Genomic DNA, 22,902 nt, shown 5'->3' on the forward strand with positions numbered 1-22,902 from the left:
TACCAGGCTCAGAGAGGACAGGTAACTTGACCAAGGCCACCCAGCAAGGGAGTGGCAAAGTCAAGAGTCAAATCAGCTCTTCTGAATCGCGGACTCACGCCCCTTCCACAGGGACCCCACCCGCATGGGGTATGAAAGCTGGAGGAGAGAGGAGTCCCCAGCTCCCCCACCATCTGTCCCAGCACTTCTCTGGCACCAGTACATTCTTCCTCATAACCACATCTCTGCTGCTCTTACCTGGACCGACTCCTCTTTTTCAGTGCCATGGTGACAGAGTTGGAAAACCTGAGGCTGTCTCCTGCTGTGACTTTTTCCAGAGTGTGCTTCCTGGACCACTAATTCTCAGAGCAAGATGCTATGTAGAAAAATCAGCTGGGCGTGGTGACTCATGCCTGTAATCCCAGTACTTTGGGAGGCCAAGGCAGGTGGATCCCTTGAGCCCAGGAATTCGAGACCAGCTTGACCAACATGGTGAGACCCCTGTCTCTACTAAAAATACAAAAAATAGCCGGGCATGGTGGTGTGCACCTGCAATTCCAGCTACTTGGGTGGCTGAGGCACGAGAATCACTTGAACCTGGGAGGCGGAGGTTGCAGTGTGCGGAGATCGCACCACTGCACTCCAGCCTGGGCGACAGAGTGAGATTCTGCGTCTCGAGCAAAAAAAAAAAGAAAAAGAGCACAGGCAACTCTGGGAAATGGTGCACAGCTGCACATTCACCATTCACCCCATGTCCTGCAGATTCACATTCATATATATATATATATATATATATATATAGAGAGAGAGAGAGAGAGAGAGAGAGAAGAGAGAGATAGGGTCTCACTGTGTCTCACAGGCTGGAGTGCAGTGATGTGATCTTGGCTCACTGCAGCCTCAACCTCCTGGGCTCAAGCCATTCTCCCATCTCAGCCTCCCGAGTCACTGGGACTACGCCTGGCTAATTTTTGTGTTTTTAATAGAGATAGGGTTTTGCCGTGTTGCCCAGGCTGGTCTCGAATTCCTGAGCTCAAGTGATCCCCTGGCCTCAGCCTCCCAAAGTGCTGGGATTACAGGTGAGAGCCACCGTGCCCGGTGTCACATGCTTATTATATATCCACTATGTGCAGGGCGCAGTGAGTATTTCACACACCTTTTATCTCATTTAATTCTCTCAACCTTTGTGGCACATACCTTTATCAGTAGTAACATTGGTATTTTGAGAAATCCTGCAGTAAAGATACCTGTTGATCTTTAACCCAGTGTTTCCCAACTTATTTAGCCATGGATTCCCTATGAGTAATTTTCCCTGTATTTCAGAGTAATTTTTAACACCTATTCTGTGCTTACTGTGTGCCATGCACTATGCTAGATGCTTTCTATTAACTCATTTAATCCTCACTGTAATCCTATGAAGCACGATCAGCATTATGAATCCCCCCATTTTGTGAATGAAGCAAGGCACAGAGAGGTTAAGTACCCTGCCCAAGGTCACACAGCTAGCAGTGACAGCTTAACTAGCAAATCCTGAACATAATTATGCAGAGCAACAATCCATTGGCACATGGGACTCCCATCTTCCTTAATCGTTCTTAGAGGCTGATTACAATACGAGAGACAATCCCTTCCCCTGATCAATAGCCACAATTGTTTGTTGTGTTGTTGCTTGAGACAGTCTCATTGTGTTGCCTAGGCCAAGTTCAGTGGCTTGATCACTGCTCACTGCAGCCTTGACCTCCTGTGCTCAAGCAATCCTCTCACCTCAGCCTGCCGAGGAGCTGGGACTACAGGCATGCACCAGCAGGCCTGGTGAATTTTTAAATTATTATTATTTTTTTTGTAGAGACAGGGTCTCGCTACGTTGCCCAGGATGGTCTTGAACTCATGGGCTCACGTGATCCCCCCACTCCCACCTCAAACCTCCAAAGTGCTGGGATTACAGGTATGAGCCGCCACGCCCGGCCCACAATTGTTTTAAGCCCTTCTCCAGGCAGTTACTTTCCCATCCTAAGAATGTCTTTGTGGACGAGTTCTGGATTTTTTCCAAGTTCTCTGAGGCTCTGACAATCATCCAGGCCTCCTAGAAGAATTTTTTCCTCTCCCTTCCAGAATGACCCAAGTGACAAGAAGTGCCTGGTGCTTTCCTGCTGTGTGACTCCCTCCGCCCCCACCCCCCACCAAATGCTGAATTGCCTGATTAGCCTAATCAGAAGAGCAGCCTCTTCCCCAAAAGAGGAGCTGCTGCTGGGGGATTGAGGGGGATTTATAGACTCACAGCAGCAGAACGCCCCTCTGAGAGCACCTGTCAGGGCTTCGAGACAAGGCTGCTACATGGGAAAATCACCTGCGGAGTTTTAAAACTAAGGGTGCCCTGGCTCCATCCTCAGCAATTCTCATTTTATTTTTGGCATGGGGCCCAGGTAATATTTTCAAGCTCCCCAGTTGATTTTCATGTGAGCTACAGCTGAGAACCACTGAGAGTTAAACTGTCTCGTTTCAGATGTGGAGGAACTTTAGATCAGAAAGGGGGAAAGACTGTCCTGGGTCAGGCCACAAGCAACTCAGGAGCTCTCCTCCCCCAGGGAGGAGACTGTGGACTCAAGCAGCACTCCATCACCCTGGGAACCCTGTTATCTGGGCAGGGGGCGTTCTGAGCAGGGTTTGTGCAGCGGTGGGGCCTGGGAGTCTCTGTTCCATGAGCAGATGGAACCAGAGTTTTCTCTCTCATAAGGAAAATCCCCTTCAACTACCTCTCCTCTCCTAGTGAGATAGCAGGGTAGACACGTCACCTCACTTCCCTTTGGCAAGATGCACTGGTTCCTGTAGAATGGGTGTTTCACAGCTTCTGAAGGGGCAGCAACTTCACAAATGGGCCAGAACCAGTAATTCGGGTCCTTGTTGTAATTAGAGCGACGAAGGTCAGAATCTAACTGAATCATGGCCGGAGTTGACCACATTGGCCTTTTCCCTCCTGGGGTCTGTGTTCCTGTGTATTGCCAGCAGCGGTGTACCTGGGTGAGGCTCCCACCCTGTCCTGTCTCCACGGATAGCTCCTCCTTGCTCTGGAAATTCTCCTCGTCCTAGTCTCCTTGTGCTAGTGGTCCAAACGGTAGTTCCTCCCTAATGGGACACAGAATATTTAAAATTTAATAGGGCTTTGGGGAGGCACAGACCCAGAAGAGAGGATTTCCAAGTGGAGATGTTGGCCCAGCGTTGGCAGGAGTTGGGGGTAGGTGGGTCTTCATGCTGAGCGGCGTCCCATCTCTTATCACAGAGCCTGTTTCTTTCTCTCTCTCTCTCTGAATCAGGAATTTCTGCTGCTGAAGGGCCTCTGCCCCCCGGGAGAAGCAAACACCAGGAGTGAATCCAGCCACTGCAGCTGATATAGTTCAGTGACGTTTCCAAAGAGGCTGCAGTTCCTTAGCCGGCCCCGGGGTGGGGTGAGCGCACAGAACTCACCTCCCGAGGCGGCCTCTGCGAGCTCGGCACAGGGCCTTGCAGGATGGGCCCAAACGTCCACCCCGAGGCCTTTTTTTCTCTTTTCTCACTCCCCTCCCCATTCTCCTGCCAATCTGGGGATGCGATGCTGCCCTGTTAGAGTCAGGATGATGGCAGTGCCTTGGAACCCAGATTCTGGTGTTTTCTTTCTCCCCTTCTCATGGTGGCTTTCCTCTCTCTGGCCTCACTGACAAAGAGAATGTCCTCTATCCGAGATCAGGGTGCCCTTCTTGGGAAGAGGCAGGCATGAGATTGCCAGAGGCCCAGGTGAGAAGTCATTGAGGGCAGATGTCAATTCTGCAAAGGGAGTGGATTCTGCAAAAACAAGTGGATTTGGAAAAGGGTCTTGAAAAGCTATCTGGGGGTGGCGGGGTGGCACTTAGTGCCTGTTTGGAGGCTGCATGCTAAAGCCGCAAATGATGCTTTTGTTGAGTGCTACAAACGTTTCTGTAAGGCTGAAAGGGTGGGTTTTCCTTCTTTGACACAGGAGGTGACTCCACAGAGCCCATGGGCATCAGAATGGGTTCCAGTCGTGGGACCAGAAGGGACTTTGTTCAGCCAGGTGAGGCCCTCGTGATGGGACCTGGCCACTTTCCAAAAGTAAGACTTCCCTGCTGGCTTCTTCTTGTTCCGTTGTAGGGGAGCCAGCTTGTTGGCTTTGTTTGCTGGTTGGGCTGCCAGTCCCCAGGCTTCATGGTACCCGCCTGCCTGAGGCCCCAGAGCAGATGGCTGGCCTGGTGAGGGGGAGTGGGAGCCCCGTCCCCACCCTCGCCCCCGCCCCCGAGTCATTCATGTGTCTCCTCTCACCCTCACAGCCTACAAGGCTGCTTCTCCTCCCCCTCCCCGGCTCTCTCCCACCTCACTCTCCAGCAGCCAGATCTGACAGATTGTCCCTGTGTCTGCCGCTAAAACCTAATTTCTCCATACCGCTTCAGACACTCAATCTTTCTCCCTGGCAAGACCCTTTTACTTGGGGTTGCAAAGCATGACAATTCTAGGCTTTGTTTCTAGCCTGTTGAAACACTGGACTCTTGAATAATTGGATTCAAGACTTAGGAGGTGTCTTCACTCCCAGTAGAGATGGGTAAGGACGTTGTAGGATCCTAACATGACCTGCCAGAGCAAGTATCTGGGGAGATGAGGCTTGGCCTCACAGTGTGACCCTGCAGAAGCACTCACTTTAGTGCTCCTTCAATAATAAGCCCATTTAAATAGAACTTAAACAATTTTTTTTTTTTTTTTGAGATGGAGTCTCACTCTGGTTGCCCAGGCGGGAGTGCAATGGTGCCATCTGGCCTCATTGCAACCTCCGCCTCCCAGGTTCACGCAATTCTCCTGCCTCAGCCTCCCAAGTAGCTGGAATTACAGGCGCCCACCACCACGCCCGGCTAATTTTTGTATTTTTGGAGTAGAGACGGGGTGTCACCATGCTGGCCAGTCTGGTCTTGAACTTCCAACCTCAAGTGACCTGCCCACCTTGGCCTCCCAAAGTGCTGGGATTACAGGCATGAGCCACCACACCCGGCCAGAACTTAAACAATTTTTAATACAACTTTTGCATGTATACATAGCATATAAAAATTTTAAACAACTTACCAGAATATGACTGGTTCCAAAAATCCTATCTCCCATCCCCCCAAAATGAAGACTTGACACCAGTGAGTCTATTCTAAACATTCTGATTTCAGCTCCAAAGTGAATTTTTAAGGACAAGTTCCAGAAATGAATTGGCAGTGGTGATATTAAATGCATATTTAGTTTTCCAAGATGAGCACTTTTTAGTGCGGTTGGACTATTTAGGAATAGCCAGTACTCACTTTGATTTATAGTTCTGATGTTATTGGCAAAAATAAACAAATCAAAAGCACAAAACAGGCAACTGACAATGTCATATCTCCGAAGAGCACATCTGTATATAATCCTCCTACACAGGTATACACACCTTCATCCATCTATTCTAGACACGAAGAATGTATCAGAGAAAAGGGGAGAAAAATTGGTTTCTAAGCCCTGCAGTTCAACTCTTTTTTTTTTTTTTTCTGAGATAGAGTCTCTCTGTCGCCCAGGCTGGAGTGCAATGGCATGATCTTAGGTCACTACAAACTCCGCCTCCTGGGGTTCAAGTGATTCTCCTGCCTCAGCCTCCTCAGTAGCTAGGACTACAGGCATGCGCCACCATCCTGGCTAATTTTTTGTATTTTTAGTAGAGACGAGGGTTTCCCCACATTGGCCAGGCTGGTCTCGAACTCCTGACCTCAAGCAATCTGCCCACCTCAACCTCCCAAAGTGCTGGGATTACAGGCATGAGCCACTGTGCCTGGACTATGCAGTCCAACTTTTGACTGTGTCGTCTCAGGGCAAGGGAACTCAGAAGCCTATCCCAGGCCTGAAATCCTTTGCAAGTGTTCAGAAATCATGCAGGACGATAGTTGCTTTTGATGTCCTCCTGCCCTTCACAGGCCGTTCAGAAATCCAACGTTTTTTTCATGGCCTCTTATATTCTATTTAGGAGAGATGCCATAAAGGGTTGTCCTGTCTGAAACTGGTTTTGTTCCTGTTTTCAGTATCTTGTCACAAAACTAGCAGTTTATCATGAAGCAATTAATGCTGCATGACTTAATGAATATTTGATGCATTTTTCTTTTTTTTTTTTGAGATGGAGTCTCGCTCTGTTACCCAGGCTGGAGTGCAGTGGTGCAATCTCGGCTCAGTGCAACCTCTGCCTCCCGGGTAGAGGCGATTCTCCTGCCTCAGCCTCCCGAGTAGCTGGGGATTACAGGCATGTGACACCACACCTGGCTAATTTTTGTATTTTTAGAAGAGTCAGGGTTTCACCATATTGGTCAGGCTGGTCTCAAACTCCTGACCTCAGGTGATCCTCCTGCCTCAGCCTCCCAAAGTGCTGGAATTTAGGCGTGAGCCACAGCGCCCAGCCTGATGCATTGATTTAGTTGGGTGGGAGGGACAGTATCTCTGTAGCCCTGAGTAGATAGACACTGCCTAGTGGGCTCAAATAACTCATCCTGGTTAATTTCTTCTAAAATTATATAATTCTCTATAATTTGAGGTCCAGATAGTAAAATATATGCTGATAATATATGCTAATCTTCAGTGCAAACCAGTAGAAGGATTTGTTTGACCAGTAAAATCTTTTTATTTTAAATTTTATTTTATTTTTATCAAGCCAAATGGTAGGATTAGACTTCTAAAGAAAAACAGCAGACTATGGCTGGGCACGGTGGCTCATGCCTGTAATCCCAGCACTTTGGGAGGCCAAGGCAGGCAGATCACAAGGTCAGGAGATGGAGACCATCCTGGCCAACATGGTGAAACCCCAACTCTACTAAAAATACAAAAAATTAGCCAGGGGTGGTGGTGCATGCCTGTAGTCCCAGCTACTTGGGAGGCTGAAGCAGGAGAATCACTTGAACCGTGAGGCGGAGGTTGCAGTGAGCCAAGATGGCGCCACTGTACTCCAGCCTGGCGACAGAGTGAGACTCTGTCTCAAAAACAAACAAACAAACAAAAAACCAGCAGACTCCTGCTCCATCCTTCTCCACTTCTGACACATTCCCTAAGGACAAAAACTTTAAATTCTTTGTTTTGTTTCTTCTGTTACTGAATTTGCCTCTATGTTTTCTAAACGGCATTCTATTGGCTTCCTATGAAAGAGCCACAACTCACCACCTATATGATGAACTTCCCTATTCCCTTTCCTCCCAATATAGTTACTGTGTTAGTTCATTCTCACACTGCTATGAAGAAATACCCGATACTGGGTAATTTATAAAGAAAATAGGTTTGATTGACTCAGTTCCACATGGCTGGGGAGGCCTCAGGAAACTTACAATCATGGCGGAAGGCACCTCTTTACAGGGTGGCAGGAGAGAGAATAAGGGTCAGCAGGGGAAATGCCAGACATGTATAAAACCATAAGATCTCATGAGAAGTCACTCTCATGAGAATAGCATAGGGGAAACTGCCCCCATGGTTCAATCATGGGGGTTATAATTCAAGATGAGACTTTGGGTGGGGGCACAGCCAAACCACATCAGTTACCATCATTTTTGTCAAGTCAGTAGTCAATGTTTGCATTACTATAACAATGTAAATATTATTTACAGCTGAGCCAAGCACTATGCTTTGCTGGCCTCTTTTTTTCTTGCAGAGTCTTTTGTTTTCCCTGAAGTTAATGATTACCTCTTTGTTAAAAAAAAAAAAAAAACCAGAGTCTCACTTGGTCACCCAGGCTGGAGTGCAGTGGTGTGATCTCGGTTCACTGCAACCTCTGACTTCTGGGTTCAAGTGATTCTCCTGCCTTAGCCTTCTGAGTAGCTGGGATTACAGGCGTGCACCACCACGCCCAGCTAATTTTTGTATTTTCAGTAGAGACAGGGTTTCACCATGTTGGCCAGGCTGGTCTGTGACTGTTGACCTCAAATGATCTGCCCCCCTCGACCTCCCAAAATACTGTGATTACAGGTGTGAGCCACTATGGCCAGCCCCCCAGATTTTTTTTACTTCCTTTTTTATGTACCTATTAATGATTCATTCCTAAATTCTGCAGAGTCAAAAATCTTCTCTAACTTTATTCAACATATTGATTTCATTTATGGCTTAGAGGCATTCTTCCTGGAGATCGTTATCCTTCTCCTCAATCTAGGCCAATTGTTCTTGAAGTCTGCTGCACAGCTCTCCTCTCAGGACTTCTCTTCACCATTACCCTGAGGATTTATTTCTTGCTTCCCAATGTTCATCTTCTGTTTGCTCTCTGTGGCTCTGTCTGGCTTACTTTTTCATTTTGGTGGAGCATCACCTCCAGGAGTTTCTTGAGAAAGGGTATGTGGTAGCCAGCTTCCAAGATGAGCCCTGATAAACCCCATCTCCTGGTTATTTACACCCTGCATGGCTCCTCTCACATTGTACCAGGATTGATCTGTATGACCAATAAATATGATGGATGATGGTATGTATCTTCAGAGATTAGGGTATGAAAAGCATTGTGCCTTTTATCTTGGAGGCTCTCACCTGTCTCCACCTCTCCTCCTCTCTCCTCCCTCCCCTCTCCTCTCTCCCCCCCTCTCCTTTTGAGGAAAGGTCGTGAGCCCCATCTTGAGCAGTCCTATAGGATGGGAAGGTGGAGCCTCCAGCCAACAACCACAGGAATGAGCTTAGAGGTGGATTCTTAAGCCTCAGTCAAGCCTCAGATGACTGCAGCTTTGGCCGATTCCTTAATTACTCCCTGATATGGTTTGGCTGTGTCCCCATCCAAATCTCATCTTGAATTGTAGCTCCCGTAATTTCCACGTGTTGTGGGAGGGACCCGGTGGGAGCTAATTGAATCATGGGGGAGGTTTTCCCCCTACTGTTCTCATGGTAGTGAATAAGTCTCACGAGATCTGATGGTTTTATAAGAGGTTTCCCCTTTCGCTTGGCTCTCATTCTCTCTTGCTTGCTGTCATGTTAGATGTAGATTTCACCTTCGGCCGTGATTGTGAGGCTTCCCCAGCCACGTGGAACTGTGAGTACATTAAACCTCTTTTTCTTTATAAATCACCCTGTCTCTGGTATGTCTTTATCAGCAGTGTGAAAACAGACTAATACACTCCCTCGTGACAAACCCTTAGCCCAAACCACCTAGTGAAGCCACTGCCAACTAAGCCACTCTCAAATTTCCCTCTCATAGAAAATAGGAGATAATAGATGTCCACTTTTTAAACCACCAAAATTTGATGTGATTTGTTATACAGAAATAGATATGACAAAGGTAAATTTTTTGACACTGTGCTTATGTAAAAATGTCTTTATATACCCACACTTCTGACTGATGGTTTAACTGTATATAGAATTCTATTCAACCATTGGAAATCCTCTTCCCTCAGAATTTTAAAGATATTTATCCACTGGATCCTGGTTTACAGCATTGACCTGAGCATGTCCAATGTCCTTTCCCAAAAACTTTAAAAATCTTCTCTTCATTACAGTTGTTACGAAATTTCACCAGGCTATGCTTTGGTGTGAATCACTTTTTCCTTGTATCATTTGTGTGGTTTGCATTCAGTGAGCCCCTTTAATCTGGAAATGTATGTCTCTTATTTTTAAAAGACGTCATTACATTAATTTTTTAAATTACTCCACTTCTGTTGTCATTGGTCTCTCTTCCTGGCACTTCTGTTACTCAGACCAGTTCCCTGATTCCCTTGGCTTTTCTCTATTTTCCATCTCTTTGTCATTTTGTTTGACTTTCTGGGTGATATTTCATTTCTAACCATTCTATTGAATTTTTTATTTCAACAATTGTATTTTTTTTTTCTTTTTTTGAGACGGAGTCTCTCTCTGTCACTCAAGCTGGAGTGCAAAGGCATGGTCTTGACTCACTGCAACCTCTGCCTCCCAGGTTCAAGTGATTCTCGTGCCTCAGCCTCCTGAGTAGCTGGAATTACAGGCACGTGCCACCACACCTGGCTAATTTTTGTATGTTTAGTAGAGACAGGGTTTCACCATGTTGGCCAGGCTGGTCTCGAACTCCTGACCTTAAGTAATTCTGAAGGGTTTGAGAGGGAAGAATCTGGAAACCTAGTGGCCTATTAGATTTAGGGAACAAGAGGATGGGGTACAGTAGGGAGATGGGGATTCCTGGATTTCTGGCTTCGGTGACTGGATATGAGTGGTATTATTCACCAAGAGGAATAAAGAGGAGGAGCACACACCCCATGGGAAGAGAGGGTGAGTTCTGTTTGGGTTCTGCTGAGATTAGGATGCCCATAGGATGGCTAGAAAATAGTTTGATCTATCAGTTGAGATACTTGGGAGAAAAAAACTGAGCTAGACATTTAATAGACATTTAGGTTTGGGACACTTAATAGACATTTAGGTTTGGGACATTAAGTTTGTTGTTGTTTTGAAACAGGATCCTCCCCAGGCTGGAGTGCAGTGGTGTGATCACAGCTTACTCAAGCCTCAACTTTCCCAGGCTCAGGTGATCCTCCCACTTCAGCCTCCTGAGCAGCTGGACTACAGGTGTGCACCACCACCCTTGGCTAGTTTTTGTATTTTTTGTAGAGCTAGGGTTTTGCTCTGTTGCCCAGGCTGGTCTCGAACTCCTGGGCTCAAGCAATCCTTCCTCCTCAGCCTCCCAAAGTGTTGGGATTACAAGCATGAGCCACCGCTTGTAGAGAGAGAGAGATTTTTATGTATGATCTGGCCATTGTCTCTGCATATTCAGTCTCTCATGAGTTAAATGAGGTTATTAGGGTGGATCCTAATCCAGTATAACTGGCATGGTATCTTTATAAGAAAAGAAAACAGAGACACAGGAACAGACACACAGGGAGACAGCCATGGGCCGACGGAGGCAGAGATTGGAGTGATGCTGCTAACCTGGCCAAGTCTGGGGGTTATTATCTATGGGTGATAGGTGGAAGTGAGAGAGTAAATGAGATCATCCAGAAGGGAATGTAAGGGGGAGAAGAAGAGAGGATGGGGAATGCTGACTTTTAAAAGATGTCAGGAGGCCGAGGTGGGTGGATGATGAGGTCAGGAGTTCGAGACCAGCCTGGCCAACATGGTAAAACCCCGTCTCTACTAAGAATACAAAAATTAGTCCAGTGTGGTGGCGGGCGCCTGTAATCCCAACTACTCGGGAGGCTGAGGCAGGAGAATCGCTTGAACCCAGGAGACAGAAGTTGTGGTGAGCCGAGATCACGCCACTGCACTCCAACCTGGTCAACAGAGCAAGAATCTGTCTCAGAAAAAAACAAAAAATGTCAAACACACACACACACAGCTGGAGAGAGAGACGGGGAGAGAGAGAGAGAGACGGAGAGAGAAAGAGAGACGGAGAGAGAGAGAGACGGAGGGAGAGAGAGATAGAGAGATGGAGAGAGAGAGAGACGGAGAGAGAGAGAGACGGAGAGAGAGAGACGGAGAGAGAGAGATGGAGAGAGAGAGAGATGGAGAGAGAAAGAGATGGAGAGAGAGAGACGGAGAGAGAGAGAGAGACGGAGAGAGAGAGAGAGACGGAGAGAGAGAGAGAGACGGAGAGAGAGAGAGAGACGGAGAGAGAGAGAGAGAAAGAGACGGAGAGAGAGAAAGACAGAGAGAGAGGGATGGGGGGAGAGAGAGAGAGAGAGAGAGAGATGGAGAGAGAGAGAGACGGAGAGAGAGAGACAGAGAGAGAGACGGAGAGAGAGATGGAGAGAGAGAGACGGAGAGAGAGAGACGGAGAGAGAGAGACGGAGAGAGAGAGACGGAGAGAGAGAGAGATGGAGAGAGAGAGAGACGGAGAGAGAGAGAGATGGAGAGAGAGAGAGACGGAGAGAGAGAGAGAGAGACGGAGAGAGAGAAAGAGACGGAGAGAGAGAGACGGGGAGAGAGAGAGAGACGGGGAGAGAGAGACGGGGAGACAGAGAGAGACGGGGAGACAGAGAAAGAGAGAGAGAAAGAGACGGGGAGAGAGAAAGAGAGAGACAGGGAGAGAGAGAGACGGAGAGAGAAAGAGAGAGATGGGGAGAGAGAAAGAGAGAGACGGGGAGAGAGAAAGAGACGGGGAGAGAGAAAGAGAAAGAGATGGGGAGAAAGAGAGATGGGGAGAGAGAGAGATGGGGAGAGAGAAAGAGAGAGATGGGGAGAGAGAGAGAGACAGAAAGAGATAGAGAGAGAGAGAGAGAAAGTAGCAGGAAGGAAAGCCTGCCTGGCAGGAGGAGAGAGGGTCTCACAGGTAGGGGCATTAAGGAAGTAAGGTTATGGAAGAGGAGAACTGAAAAGTGAATGTTAGATTGAACATCCAGGAAGTCACTGGGGCCTGGCAAAGTGGCGTGGGCAGAAGGCGGATGGCAGCATGTTGAGGAAGGCGGCTTGGATGAGAGGTGGTAGAGATGGCAAGTGGAGTCAGTTCCTTCCAGGAGCTGAGAAAAGGAGGGAAACAGCAATGGTTAGAGAAAAGCATATGGCTGAAAGCAGTTTTTAAAAGGTGGTAAATGTCATATATATATATATATTATATATATATATAAAACATGCGCGCGCGCACACACACACACACACACAAACACACACACTATGACAGAAAGAGAGACAGCAAGTGGGGCTTCCCTTGCATTGTGTTTGGAGACACTCATACAACAGGGGGTGACCGCAGGCATTGGCAGTAGGTGGGTATGGCGGTGGATGTGGGTGTGTACAGGGTGCATATGGAAGGAGCGGGAAGGATCTGAGAGCTCTTGTGTTTTTTGTTTTTTTGTTTTTTTGTTTTTTGTTTTTTTTTTTGAGACAGAGTCTTGTTCTGTCACCAGGCAGGAGTGCACTGGCCCGACCTTTGCTCGCTGCAATGTCTGTCTCCTGGGTTCAAGCAATTCCCCTTCCTCAGCCTCCTGAGTAGCTAGGACTACAGGCACGTGCCACCACGCCCAGCTAATTTTTTGTACTTTGGTAGGGACGGGGTTTCACCACGTTGGCCAGGATAGTCTTGATCTCCTGACCTCGTGATCCGCCCTCCTCAGCCTCCTAAAGTGCTGGGATTACAGGAGTGAGCCACCGCGCCCAGCCGATCCGAGAGCTCTTTTTGTCTCAGGACCATCCATACAACAAATTCTTTCTGGGTATGTACTCAGTTCCAGACCCTGTATTTCTTGCCAGGAATAGGGAGATGAAAAACGCAACCCCAACCTTGGGAAAGTGCACTTCTCAGGAAGTTAGACATAGGTATACCAAAAAATGTTGGGGGACTCCTGCTCCAGCCTGGGAGTGGGTGTCAGGAGGTGACTCTAGGGCTCACCCTGGAGCCAGATCTGAAAGGATGAGAAATAATTTTTCAGGTGGACAAAGCGAGAAGGGTGCACTTGGCTGTGCAGTTTAACCACGAATCTCTATGAGGCACCTTTGCATGCCTATTGGGCATATTGGGCGTGCAAGGATGGTGGCAAGGGAGTCAGCCACCATCATTTGCATTGGGCCAGAGACTCAAAAGCAGGCAGAGGAGTGGGAAAGCTTCATAATGGAACATGGGGAAGGCCCTCGTTTTGCCCTGAATGGAGACGGCTGTAATGGGGAAGCTGGAGGCAGGCCAACCTTGAATCCCACACTGGATTCAAGGCCAATAAGATGCCGCTCCCACCGAGCAATATACAATATCCAGTGGAGGAGACAAGCAGATGGGTTTGATGTCGTATGCTGAATCTGGGGCCATAGAAGGTAGCTTCTTGTGGAAGGAAACAGAATATGGGAGAGGCAAAGGCAGGGCAAGGGCCTTAGGTGATGTTGTGGGTTGCATTGCATCCCACAAAAAGATACTCTGAAATTCTAACCCCTAGTTCCTGTGAATGTGATCTTATCTGAAAATAGAGGTTTAGGCTGGGCGTGGTGGCTCATGCCTGTAATCCCAGCACTTTGGGAGGCCCAGGCCGGTGGATTGCTTGAGGTCAGGAGTTCAAGACCTGCCTAACATGGTGAAACCCCATCTCTACAAAAAATTTTTTTTAAAAATTAGCCAGGCATGGTGGCGGATGACTGTAATCCCAGCTACTTGGGAGGCTGAGGCAGAAGAATTGTTTGAACCTGGGAGGCAGAGGTTGCAGTGAGCCAAGATCACACCACTGCACTCCAGCCTGGGTGACAGAACGAGACTGTCTCAAAAAAAAAAAAAAAAAAAAAAACAGGAAGAAAGAAAATAGGGATTTTGCAGATGTAATCAAGTATGGAAATAAATGAAGACCACCTAAATGAGAACAAGCAAAGGCTATTTGTTCAGAGCTTGCTATAGCAAGGGAGTCAGCCACCATCATTTGCATTGGGCAGAGACTCAAAAGCAGGCAGAGGAGTGGGAAAGCTTCATAATGGAACATGGGGAAGGCCCTTGTTTTGCCCTGAATGGAGATGGTTGTAGTGGTGAAGCTGGAGGCAGGCCAACCCGGAGCAGGCTGACTGCATTCTATATGGTTGGTTAGGGGAGTATATCTGGCTTTCTCTGATTGGTCCTAAGTTGGAAATTGGGGCAATAATTAAGGAAGCTGTCAGTTACAGATCAAATCAAAACAAAACAAGGGTTATTGTTTAGCTTCCTGGACTGGTTGCTACAGGAAGTAGTTTTACTTCCTGGACTGGTTACTGCGGATAATGGGTTGGCTTCCTGGACTGGCTGCAGGTTATGGGTCAGAGTTTGATTTTTATGTATGATCTGGCCATTGTCTCTGCATATTCAGTCTCTCATGAGTTAAATGAGGTTATTAGGGTGGATCCTAATCCAGTATAACTGGTATGGTATCTTTATAAGAAAAGAAAACAGAGACACAGGAACAGACACACAGGGAGACAGCCATGGGCCGACAGAGGCAGAGATTGGAGTGATGCTGCTACAAGCTGAGGAATGCCAAGGATTGCTGGCAACACTGGAGGCAAGAAGAGTCAGGGAAGATTCTTGCCCAGAGCCTTTAGAGGGAACGAGACCTGCTGACACCTTAATTTCGGACTTCTGGCCTCCAGAACAATGGGAGCATAAATTTCTGTTCCTTTTTTTTTTTTTTTTTTGAGATTGGCTACTCTAGTTCCTTTGCCTTTCCATATGCATCTTGAGAATCAGCTTATTCACTTCCTAATTTCTTCTATCTTCTCTGGGGAGCAGTAGAAGAGGGAATAGGAGCTAAGGGCTTGGAGAGTTAGGAGAGTTCCCCAAACTTGAGGGAAATGAGGAAGCAGTGAACACCTGAGATTACTGCCTAATATCTGGAGCCCAGAAGTGGTTGGAGAGTGTGAACTTGGGGGCCATCACCTATATACAAGTTTATAAGATTTTCTCTAGCAATACTGAACAGCATGGGGCTTGGGTTGGGAATGGAGATGTCAGCTGATTATATTACCAGCAAAACATAGTCCTCCCAAAGGTCTTGCCCAACTCAATTACATACAGAAGAGAGGACAAACATCTTTATATAATATGTAAGGTCTGTCACAGTCTGTTCCTATCCCACTTCTCCACCCTTTCAACAGACAGGCCCAAACACTTCTGAACTTTAGTTGTAGACAGGGTTTGCATTCTTACCTATAGAGCTCCTGAGCTTCGTGCAAACCAGAGAACATGGTAGGGTATTCATGCCCACATCCCAGAGCATTCTATGAGAGTTAGCAAGCCCATCTACTCAGATTGCACAGACGGCCTCAGGGGTCCAAGAAAAGGCTGGACAACAGGGAGACAGAATATGGCTCACGGAACCTGAGCAGGGGCCATGAAGGTCAATGGGTGCTAGGTCCCAGGGACAATAAGAGTTCAGCATATTTGACCATGTCTAATTCATGTGACACTCTCCACTCTTGCCTTCTGATACGGTTTGGCTGTGTCCCCACCCAAATCTCATCTTGAATTGTAGCTCCCACAATCCCCATGTGTTGTGGGAGGGACCCAGTGGGAGGTAATTGAATCAAGGGGGCAGGATTTTCCCATGCTGTTCCCATGATAGTGAACAAGTCTCATGAGAGCTAATGGTTTTATAAAGGGCAGTTCTCCTGCACGTGCTCTCTTGCCTGCTGCCATGTAAGATGTGCCTTTGCTCCTCCTTTGCCTTCCACCATGATTGTGAGGCCTCCCCAGCCATGTGGAAGTGTGAGTCCATTAAACCTCTTTTCCTTTATAAATTACTCAGTCTTGGGTATGTCTTTATTAATAGCATGAGGACAGACTAATCCATCTTCCTCAAGGTACCTGTGTGCTCTGGGAAAAAGAGGGTTACAGTATGAGGGGGAGAATCACATTCCTAGCATACAACATCCCTTCTGTGGTCCTCACCACAGAACAGCAGGTCAAGCAAAGCTGCTGACCAGGGATGGGGAATCATAATAGAGCCAGGTGGCCTGCAGGAGCTAGGCCAGAAGTCTAAGGTCCAGAGACGGTCATAAGCAGGTGGCAGTGAACTGTGTGCAGTTGAATGACAGGGGTCATTGGAGGAAAAGACACTGCAGTAGAAGAGGGATGCTACAGGGGACAGCTCTGACCAAATGTATGGCAACCCCTCAACCTGTGAGGATCCCAGGAGGTAAAGTGACCTTACTCAGATTCTACCCCCATTCCCAGAAGATTCTGGGGAAGATAAATCCTAGGAAAAGACTGAGTAATGTACTGCCAAAGGCTCAGAACATTGATAACTGGGTTATGAGTACAAATGCCACAGAGTTGTATTCGTATATTCTTCAGAAGCATTCTGCAAGGTGAGTTTTAGAATCTCCAGCTTACAGTTAAGGAACTAAGGCTCAGATAGGCTATTGTTCTGCTCAAAGTTATCTGTTAGTAAGTGGCAGAGCCAGGTCTGTCTGTCCCCAAAGCATACAAGCTCCACACCCACTCCAGTTCTCAACAAAGTCTTCCTGTAATCACCAAGACAGAAACGGCCCCTCTCTTTTATACAATCAGCTCAGTTTGCTCACAGATCCCTCATCATTGGTTGTTTCTCTGTCTTTCGTTACCTCTCCACTGGTCCTCAAACATTACCCTTGCAAGGATGGCCTGAAAAAATTGATCCAAACCCCATACTTTGTAACTAAGTGAATCAGGAGGGCCCAGGAATCTGCATTTAAACAGGATGCCCAGGCATTTTCTCCAAGGTCAGTTTCGTTTTTGGTATGCAGCAGGCAACAAGAGCTGGAATAGATGAGCCACAATCGTATCAATTCCTGTTGGTGGGTAGGACCCAGTCCTCATCCTGCCCTGTTCCTTTTTTCCATTTTCTTCCTTCCTGTCTGAGTCAGCTCAGGCTGCTGTAACAGCATATCATAGACTGGACAGTTTAAACAACAAATATTTATTTCTCACAATTCTGGAGTCTGGGAAGCCCAAAATCTAATGTCTGGAAAGGGCCCACTTCCTGGTTTGCAGATAGACACCTTCTTGCTGTATCCTCACATTGTCGAGAGATGATCTGTTTTCCATGTGAGGATATAGCAAGATCTCTCTTGCGTCTCTTCTATGGGCACTAATCCCATTCATGAGGGTTTCATGCCCATGATCTAATCACTTCCCCAAATCCCCATGTCCTAATACCATCACATTGAAAATTAGGGCTTCAGCATATGAACTTGGGGGGATGCATTCAGTCCATAGCATCCCCCCAGGAGGAGCCTGAGGCTTTTGGCCATTTTTTTTTTTCTGGGAGTGGTGGGAATAGCTAGTCCTGGGTCTTGCCACTCATACTTGTTTTTTTTTTTAGACGGAGTCTTGCGCTGTCACCCAGGCTGGAGTGCGGTGGCGCGATCTCGGCTCACCGCAAGCTTCGCCTCTTTGGTTCTCACCATTCTCCTGCCTCAGCCTCCCGAGTAGCTGGGACTACAGGCGCCCGCCACTACGCCTAGCTAATGTTTTGTATTTTTAGTAGAAACAGGGTTTCACCATGTTAGCCAGGATGGTCTCGATCTCCTGACCTCGTGATCCGCCTGCCTCGGCCTCCCAAAGTGCTGGGATTACAGGCGTGAGCCACTGCACCTGGCCTCCACTCATACATTTCAAAAGAAGTCTTGCTTGTCTGCCTTCTTCCCAGCGCCCACTCCCAATTTGAACCTACTTCCTTGGTGACCATGCTCTTAGGAATACATGTCTTCTTTTAAAAAACAAAACAAAAAAAAATTTTTTTCATTACAAAATAATTGCATGCTCAACAAAGATCACTTGAAAAACACAGAAAAGGCAGGCTGTGGTGGCTCACACCTGTAATCCCAGCACTTTGAGAGGCCAAGGCGGGTGGATCACTTGAGGTCAGGAGTTTGAGGCCAGCCTGTCCAACATGGTGAAACCCCATCTCTACTAAAAACACAAAATTGGCCAGGCATGATGGCATACGCCTATAATCCCAGCTACTTGGGAGCCTGAGACACGAGAATTGCTTGAACTGGGGAGGTAGAGGATGCAGTGAGCCAAGATTGCGCCACTGCACTCTAGCCTGGGCGACAGAGTGAGACTGTCTCAAAAAAAAAATAATAAAATAAAGAGAAAACACAGAAAAGCACAGAGTAGAAAACACACACCAGTCAAGCACTGGGTGATCCTCTCAGACGCAGCCTCTATACGAATGTGGTGTCTGGCCCTCCAGTCTTTCTAATGTGTGGTTGTAGCTTCCCAGAAGCACCCCGCTTCCTCCAAGTGCACCCAGTGACTTGATTTCCCCAGCCTTCTCCACACCCCTACACCCCCCCCACCCTGCCCCTAATGCCCCACTTGCTTTGAGATTATGGACTCATCTGTGTGATCTTCCAGCTGGCCTGCTCCCTCCCTCCCTCATTCTTTTTAACACAATCGCCGTCTTTGGGGGACACATTGCAAGCAGATAATGCCACGTGCTTTGCTGACATCAGTTACTACTCCATCTTCCTCTTTCCTGTGTTCCTTCTGCCCACCTAGGGCTAGGAAGTGGCATCTTCTGTATTAATATTTTAAAATTTTGGCACAGAAAATGAACATTCAAAGACTTGGGATCCCACTGCAAACTGAAAATGAAAGAGCCCTGGCTGGGGGCGGTGGCTCACGCCTGTAATCCCAGCACTTTGGGAGGCGGAGGCGGGCAGATCACGAGGCCAGCAGATCGAGACCATCCTGGCTAACACGGTGAAACCCTGTCTCTACTAAAAAATACAAAAAAAATCAGCCGGGCGTGGTGGCGGGCGCCTGTTAGTCCCAGCTACTCAGGAGGCTGAGGCAGGAGAATGGAGTGAACCCAGGAGGCGGAGTTAGCAGCGAACCGAGACCACGCCACTGCACTCCAGCCTGGGTGACAGAGCGAGACTTTGTCTCAAAAAAAAAAAAAAAAAGAAAAGAAAATGAAACAGCCCCTATGGGGATTATTCCTCTTTCTCCCCTCCTCCCCTCGTAGAGATGTCCTGAAGTCCATAGGCAATCTGTATCCAATCTCTCTTAAGCCCTCAGAGGCTGGCACTGCCCCCCTTCGCCTTCCCCATGTTGCCAGTGTCACCTGTAATGACTAGGGAGAGTAATGGATGTATTTGGGGATAATAAACCTGACCTGCTTTGGAACCAAGAACAAATCTGTTTCCATGCAAATGCAGTTTGTAATAAAAACCTGCCAGGATGGAAGTACAGGGGCTGCTCTTCCCAGCAAATTGCTCCCTTTGACAGAACATTCTTCAAAGTTATCCCAGGAGTGATCAAAGCAGCAGCAGCTGTTGAAAGGGTTTCCCTCTAAAAGATCTGGATGTGTGGCCACTTCTGTTTAATTAAGCAGTGACAGGGCAGCAGGAAGCTTACAGGTGGCTTAAATATTGTAAAATGCGAGTAGGATAGCAGCCCCTCTTTGCTTTCTCAACATTGTAGTCAAAGCCATTATCTAAAGTAGCATTTGAAGTCATATGTTTCACCGTCCTACCTGCTAGAATGAGCTCTTTGCAGATTCTCAACTCTGAAGTGTGCAGAGATTGGGTAAAGGAGGAGAGGATGCCGATGTTTCCCATGTGCCTTCTCTGCGCCTGTCCTGATGATAGTACGCAGGGGACAGAGTCCCATTTAATCCTCAAAGAACACAGAAAGCTATCTTCCTGGAAGGAATAACTTCCCACCTCCACTGTGGAGAGGTCAGTAACCTCCTGAAGTTCTCACAGCTGATTAACGCATAATTGGAGTCCTTTTGTGAAACCTTAGTTCTTTTTTTCTCTAAGCTTTATTGTAAGTGTCATTAACAAATAAAACTTGTATATATTTAAGATGTATATGTGATGATTTGCTTTTTGCATACATTGTTGAAATTATTACCACAATCAGCTTAATGAACGCATCCATCACCTCATAGAGTTACCTTTTAGTTTTTGTTTTTGTTTTTGTTTGTTTGAGACAAAAGTCTCACTCTGTAGCCCAGGCTGGAGTACAGTGGTGCAATCTTGGCTCATTGCACCTCCACCTCCTGGGTTCAAGCGATTCTCCTGCCTCAGCCTCCTGGGTAGCTGGGATTACAGATGCCCACCACCACACCCAGCTTTTTTTGTATTTTTAGTAGAGATGGGGTTTACCATGTTGGCCAGGCTGGTCTCAAACTCTGACCTCAAGTGATCTACCCACTCAGCCTCCCAAAGTGCTGGGTACAAGTGTAAGCCACCGTGTCCAGCCTACCTTTGTTTTTAATGGCGAGGACACTTAAGGTCTGTGCTGTCTGAGGCCCAGCTCTTTTCCTATGCTATTGCCTACTTTCCCCTGGTCACTGAAGGAGCGCAAGGAGAGAGTCAAGTTATCCCAGAAGAGGGAATGTAATTACTTCCAGGCTATGGATGGACTCCAACACTACCTGAAAACAGAACTAGGTTCAGGAAGCAGAGTTGAGCAGGACAAGACCCCAGGGCTCTGAGAGTCTGGAGGTGCTTCTGGAGGAGGTGTGGTACAAGAAGAGGAGAATAGTGCATTGTGGGGAGGTGGCCAAAGATGTCCTGGCGCCATGTCAACTTCATCCTCCTGATCAGCCTGTCACTAAGAAATGTGCCCTAGGCTGGAAGGGAGCCAAGAGAGGAGGGGAGAGAAATTTAGACATAAACATGAGTTCAAAATTTGTTATTTTTCATTCTCCTCCTACCTCCACTTCCTAGATAGCAGTGGTCTTCAAGGGGTTACAGACAGCAAGCAAGAGCCTTTCCGAGTCACCATGCTTTGCTCTATTGTCATGCAGAGTCTCGCTTTGTTGCCCAGGGCTGAAGTGCAATGGCACAATTCAGCTCGCTGCAACTCTGCCTCCAGGTTCCGAGCGATTCTCCTTGCCTCAGCCTCCCGAGTAGCTGGGACTACAGGCATGTGTTCACCACGCTCCAGCTGATTTTGTATTTTTGGTAGAGATGGGGTTTCACCATGTTGGCCCAGCTGGTGTTGAACTCCTGACCTCAGGTGATCCCGCCTGCCTCGGCCTCCCAAAGTGCTGGGATTACAGGCGTGAGCCACTGTGCCTGGCCAGATGTGGCAGCTGCTGGGCTGAGGTTTGCATCTCCAGTCAGTGATTTCTTTTGTGTACCCTTGCCCACACCCGTGTTGGGTCATCCCTGTGGTCCATCTGTGCGGGCTGCTTGTTGGCATTTGCTAGCACTGGGCTGGTATCTGGCCAGCAGGAACTGCAGGACCCAAAGGGACATGCCCACCTGACAGCAGTATTGCCAGGCAACATGGACAAGTTTCCTTGCAGATCTGACTTCAACCATAAGCTCCTTGTAAAGCCGTGTCTCTGTCCAGCAGGCTTCAAGCCAAATCAGAGACAATGTGACACCACTCTGGGGACTGATCACAGGGCGTGTGGTCAAAAGCACTTTGACTGAGACAATTATTTTCTTTCAGCACCGTGTATGCGTGTTATATGTGGTGCACCTTTGAATCAATAGGTGGGGACAACTTCACAATATTTTATAAATGTTTCAAAAAGGATTTTGACTTTTAGAAGTTTTTTTTTTAACCAACGCCTCCCATCTTAAAATTTCTGATAAAAAAACCTTTTTTTTTTGCAAATAATTATTGCTCTTGCTGTTAGTAATTATGACTTTGGAGACCACCTTGATGTCCAGTAATAGGGTTTGATGAAATGTGCCATTTTTGTGAAAATAACTAGACCAATGCAAGGACAGGATCTGAAATAACAGCTATGTTTCTAGAAGCTCACTGTGCACCAGGGTATGCTAAGGGCTCAATCGACCTTATTTCATTCAGTCTGTACAACAAACCGTATGAAGGGACATTAACATCCCTTTTCATAAATGGAAAACCGAGGGGAGAGAGATGGAGGAATTTTTCTTAAGGTCATGGAGAGTTTAGATGTGGCATTTTTGTTTATTATTCTTTATTTTTTTGAGATGGAGTCTCACTTTGTTGTCCAGGCTGGAGTGCAGTGTACTGATCTCCGGCTCACTGCAACTTCTGCCTCCTGAGTTCAAGCGATTCTCCTGCCTCAGCCCCTTCCGAGTCACTGGGACTACAGGCCTGTGCTACCACACCCAGCTAATTTTTTGTATTTTTGGTAGAGACAAGTTTTCACTATGTTACAAAGTTAATTCGTATACCAAGTGTGAGATGTAAATACGGTACTGTTATTTGTAACAACTTTGCAAATTTTAAAATTAGTGAGGCATTGCCAAAACAGTAAAGCAGGAATGATTGATTTAAAGCGAGTTGGAATTTTTTTTTTTAACTATCCCCATCTTCTCATCTACTCAAAATTTAGATTCTTGTATTTTAATGTTTTCTCCCTACTGTTGTATATTTGGGGTCGAACTCCTGACCTCAGGCGATCCGCCTGCCTTGGCCTCCCGAGTGCTGGGATTAGAGGTGTGAGCCACCACGCCCAACCCAGATGTGGCTGTTTAACCCCAAAGCCTATGCTCAAAGCTACTGTCCTGGAGATAAGGCTACTTGTCACTGGGTGGTGAGAGTACAGGCATTTTTTATTAATCTTGCTGTCTGTTTATGCACCACATTGCTTT

This window comes from Nomascus leucogenys, chromosome 14 (assembly GCF_006542625.1).
Source record: "Nomascus leucogenys isolate Asia chromosome 14, Asia_NLE_v1, whole genome shotgun sequence".
Lineage (NCBI taxonomy): Eukaryota > Metazoa > Chordata > Mammalia > Primates > Hylobatidae > Nomascus > Nomascus leucogenys.